Genomic DNA, 5,819 nt, shown 5'->3' with positions numbered 1-5,819 from the left:
GGGGTGATTATCGGGTCCCCGGGTATTCAGGGACACGTGTTAACATCTAATAAAAGATGTTAACACGTATCCATTTAAAGGACACTTGCGGGCTGCAGATTAACTCCCCCAAAACATCATTTATTTCTAGTCTGTATCGTCTCAATCTCTCTTACACGTCTCAGTCCCTCTTCCTCGTTATATTCCCTGTTCTTCCTTTCTTTTTTTCCGTTTTTTTCTCCGTATGTATATGTGCTATTGCGTGTGTGTGTTTGTCAGTTGCGATTGTGAGTGTCGTGGTGGTGTTTTGCCACCTGCTTCTGTGTTCTTCCGGCCACGATGGTTGGCCTGTGTTTGGCGCGTGTATACGCGCGTGTTGCCATGTTCATTTCGGGATTTTAATTATTTTATCTAATTCTGCAGGTGCTTAATTGATTGGTTTCGTGAAAAGAACATATATTTGTTATGAAAAAGTATGGATATAATCGGTGGGATTCGTGTAGGATGTTCGTTATAAATAAAAACCCGTGAATTTTGCCGCCATCGACGATGAGCTTCGGCGAGTCGACGGTGGACAGTGATGAATTTATTCTGAGTCCTAATTTTTATAAAATAAATAAAATGAGTCGTGTAATTAGTTTTGTATGGGAATGGTTGTGGAATTGTGAAAATTGGATTGTAGTTGGTTTAGATCTTGTTGTGATTGATTTGACGTCGATGATGTTTCGACGGGTAGTCCGATAAACAAAGGGGACGCTGTCCGATTTCCAAAAAATCGAACTACGGAAATACGGGAGCGTATCCGATGATTATCGGGACGTCGAGCGAGTATAAGTAAATACATATACGTATATTTTATACAAAACCTGATTATATGTTGTAGTGAAACGTTTTGCCAAAACCAATAACCCTAATTTCATACAATGACGAGTATACGCATTTTTTTAAAATGAACACCGAATTGATTTTGAGGACATGAATCCTAACTGATGCCTGTATTGCAATAATGTATGTGTTACGAGTCAGGTTTTGTTAACGCATGGGTAGATTGTTAGCGAGGATATGTCAAGCATAATCAAATGTCTAAGTTAGGATGTTTCGACCTTGTAGGTTCTAGTCGGAATGCCCGAGAATTGGCATTGGACGAAGGATAGTTGGTGGTCGGTCGAAAAGCTCAGTAAGATTTCAATCAAAGGACGTAAGTGTTGAGGTCGAATCCAGTATGATCTAGTGGATAGACAATAAAGCCTGAGCGGCAGAGTCGGCTTAAAGTTGATCAATAATAGTTGTAAAGCCTGTAAGGCAAGTACATCTAAACCTTTTTCGAGATATAATACAAATATTTCTAAATTCTCTCATGGCATATTGTTAAGTATTCAAAATAGCTCTGTTTTATGTTGAAAGTACTTTGGAATCCTTCAGCCTTGAACCTGAGCCACATCATTTGATCTTTGAGCCGTAAGCCTTATTCTTTGTGAACCAATTCTTGTTGATTTACCAAATACTAAACCACACAAACACGATACTGCTCCACAAATATATATCCATCATATACCAAATACTGGAACAGAATTGTTTAAACAAATAGAAACTTTTATACTCAACCATACCTTGTGACATCAAAGTACTAAAACCTTTGAAAAATATTGTTCATCTAATACCCGATTATCCTACAGGCTGGAGGCCATTTCTTTTATATACTTTGACATACCTTATTTGTAACCATGAATTTTCACCATGCTCTTATACAAATGTTCTATTGTTATTGATTATGATCCAGTTTTATTGAATTATATTGTTTATCATATTGAATTGCTTTAGAATTGGATAGTTTTCTTTATGTGGACCAGATTCGTGGTCAGACTATATCAATGGTCAAGTTAGGCCAATGTGTGCCTTGGATCCAGTAGTTAGAGCAGTGATGTGTGCTTTGCTCGGGGTTAGTGCGTGACTGATCAGCAGCCTAACCTTGGTTTTAAAAAAAACTTAAAATAAATATCCAATTATATTGATTGTTTAACAAGAAACTTGATTCCTTTGAATCATCTCGTTTGATCATTGTTTAGCCTCAGTTATTGTTATTGTGACTTGCTGAGCTAGTTAGCTCACTCTTGCGAATCTTTATATAAATTTTATAGTTAAAAAGGATATGGATGATAGTGAAGTTCCTCAGTCCAAAATGCGATCTAGGATTCCAGTTTGAGTTGGATTGAGCTAGCAGAAGCTTCATATGGTAGTGAGATAATAAGATTGTAAGAATAATTTCATTATCAGTTGTAAGTTAAATTAGTTGGGATTTGGTACGTTGTAATAAAAGTTAGGATTGTGGCTTGTTTTCATACTTTAACCTGTTGTGATCCGTGGTTGTGTAAAGCAGGGTCATTGCAAAGAATATTTCATATACAGGTCTACATATTGTGTATGTGTTGTGGACCCCAAACTTCTGACCCGGGTTTGGAGGGCGCCACAGGTTAGTATCAGAGCTACAGGTTATAAGTCACGGAAACAAGCCTAGATTGTCGGGATTGGGTAGAGGGTTAGGATTAGGAATAGGAAATAGAAAGATAAGACGTTGTGAGGTTGAGTGCGATTGTATAGTAGGTCTCCGGCACGGTTCGTATTACGATTCGGGATTCTTAACATTGTGACGTGATTTCCAGACAATGATAATGGCAGATCCTGATTTCCCTGCATCATCTGATCGTTTGGAGCTTTCCGTTCGAGGATCGTCATCTTCTCCCAGATTTAATTTGCACCTTGTTCCTCCATCAGTATTAAAGGTACTACCTTCTGTTATGACAGTTGCAGTTTTTCAAGTTATTCAACGCTATTTTACCACCTCTTGATACGTGACTACTTATTTAAGAACCTCCATCTGTTTATTCTTGTTTTACTGGACATTCGGCTGTGAGTGTATCTCTTCAGTTTACCCTACATCCTATTATATGCCCTCAGTTTAAAACCTATCTTATGGAGCAACAGTATTTACGAAGATGGAATCGATAGCTACAGTAAAGGGTTAATGCATGAGATATTAATAAAGGTGAGAAGAAGTTTAGAAAGAAGATTCAAGTGTTCCGGAGGATAGCTTCTACCAGATGAAAAGAAGCCATTAGTGACCAGGCCACCCGTGATTAGTTGTGGGATGGATTAGATGAATTTTAAAAAGGTTAGAGAGAAAAGTATAAATCTGGAATATTTATAGAATTAAATGATGGTGCTATGATAAATGCGATATGTAAAGTAGTGATGTGATGTGAGATGAGCAAATTTTGGTTCTATGAAATAGACTTGTTGACTATTGGATAGTCTGTTCCACTTAACAATTACAAAGTTGATAACGGGAGTATTACCAGTATGGAAGCCTTGATGTGAAGCTACGAATAAAATAATATGCAACGACAATTGAAGTTTCATCGATTAAGGAAGGTAAATGGACACGATGAAGGAGAAAAGGTAGATTGAAGTGAACAGACCTTAAAATGAATATCCAATTCTATTGATTGTTTAACAAGAAACTTGATTCCTTTGAATCATCTCGTTTGATCATTGTTTAGCCTCAGTTATTGTTATTGTGACTTGCTGAGCTAGTTAGCTCACTCTTGCAAATCTTTTTATATATTTTACAGTTAAAAAGGATATGGATGATAGTGAAGTTCCTCAGTCCAAAGTGCGAGCTAGGATTCCAGTTTGAGTTGGATCGAGCTAGCGGAAGCTTCATATGGTAGTGAGATAATAAGATTGTAAGAATAATTTCATTATCAGTTATAAGTTAAATTAGTTGGGATTTGGTACATTGTAATAAAAGTTAGGGTTGTGGCTTCCTTTCATACTTTAACCTGTTGTGATCCGTGGTTGTGTAAAGCAGGGTCATTGCAAAGAATATTTCGTATACAGGTCTACATATTGTATATGTGTTGTGGACCCCAAACTTCTGACCCGGGTTTGGAGGGTGCCACAAACCCTGATGCTGGCACCTCTGTCACAGTTCCTGATACTGAGAATCAAGACACAACCCATCTTGTTTCTAACCCAAGCATTTCTTCTTTCAAACAACAAACACACCCAGCTTCAAAATTAGCCTCATCTGCTGTCTCTCAAAAGACATCAGTTGAAACAAAGAAAGGGCTATCTAGGAAATCTGTCACATCTGGACAGAAAGCTAAACAAGCCTCACTGAGTGAGAGAGAGAAGAAAGAAGACTGCTTTCCAGTCAAGAGACGAAGACTGATTTTACATGATAATTCTGACACTGATGATCAGATGCCAATAAGGTTGTTGTCAAAAACTAAGACATCCAGTGATTCTACTGGAACCAGGGAGCCAACTACTGCTGCTAGTGCTCTGCTCGACAAGCTTCCAGAAATTGAAGCAAATGCTGAACTCAAGAAACCTACAGCGATCCAGTTGAAAAGAAAAAGTGAAACAGTAGTTGGATACATCAGAAAGAAGAAGAAGACTCAGCTTCTTACCAAGGATGTCAGTACACAATAACCTAAGTCTCAAAGGGATTTAGCAACTGCAACACATCCAGTCACACAAGAACCATCTTCTCAAAGGGAAGTGAAGGCACTGAGGCTGCCCATATTATTGTAAATATTGCTTAGGGTGATCTTCTTGCTGACTCTGTTCAACTATTACAGGATAAGCAAACTCATCAGGAGATAAAGTCAAGGGTTGATGCACTCATAAATGATCCTATTTTTAAGGCGAGCACACAAGAACCTTCACCAAGCACTTCTGAAGTAGCTCACTTTTCTCACTCCACAAGAACCACCAGTTCAAAGTACTGATGCCGGTCTCTCACCTTCTCTTGACAGAACAACTCCTGATGTGCCAGCAGCTCGCACTCAGACACATCTTTCAACTGAACTAGCTACTATTGATGATCCTCTATTGGTTGCTAGCCTGCAAAAGCATCCTGATATGTTGTTTGTTTCTCCACTATCATCACTACCACTTGAGGACTCACCTTCAGGTATTGCTAACTTTCTAATATGTTCTTATGTTTGTATGATTATAAATAGTCTCTTCTTTGAGGTTACCTCTATTTATATGACAAGCATACTACTCTTCTCAGCCATCTCTTATTTATTTGCTAAATGTGTGATTGAGCCTTTCTGTGAGACTGTGTGAAAATTTAATGTGAGAAAATTAAATTATTGAGTGGCAGTCTCCTGTACTGGAAAAAGGAGAGGTAGTTTTGAGACAAAAATCTTATAAGTTTTTCTTTACTTATAAAGTTTCTTCTGTGAGAATAATGTTACTCTTAAAAGTAATATGTTGAGTGAGAAGTGATCAGATCACTTGAAAAGAACAGAGAGATTTAGGTGTTACTATGTTTTTGTTTCAGGATCTCATCAGCCACAGGCATCTCTTGCAAAGAACTTGGCTAAAGGCAAGGCAATTCTGCCTGATTCTGCATATTCTTCTAATAGGCTGTCTTAATATGATAATGACTCTGTTGAGGATGATTCTGATACAGCTCATCTTAAGTCTGCCATTGATGCATCTAAGAAGTCCAAAGTTGGTTCTTCTTCACAATTCGATGAAAATTCTTCTTATTACAATGTTGATGCTGCACATTTTTGGCAGACAGAATGGGATTTTGCATGGAAACTTGCAAATACATCTATCTCCTCTGCTGTTGGTCTGCAACATATTCATCGTGCCTATGATGAAATTCAAACTCCTGATCTAAAGTTACATCTTAAGGCCTCCATTATTTCTGTTAAAGGAATTCACTCCGATCTTGATGAAATGAAGAAGTCTCATGCTGATGTCAAGGAGAAAATTGATGGATTTTTGCTTCACACACCTACATCAGCTGCATTTAAAAG

This window comes from Apium graveolens, chromosome 9 (genome assembly GCF_009905375.1).
Source record: "Apium graveolens cultivar Ventura chromosome 9, ASM990537v1, whole genome shotgun sequence".
NCBI classification, from domain to species: domain Eukaryota; kingdom Viridiplantae; phylum Streptophyta; class Magnoliopsida; order Apiales; family Apiaceae; genus Apium; species Apium graveolens.
This window is presented reverse-complemented; position numbering follows the sequence as displayed.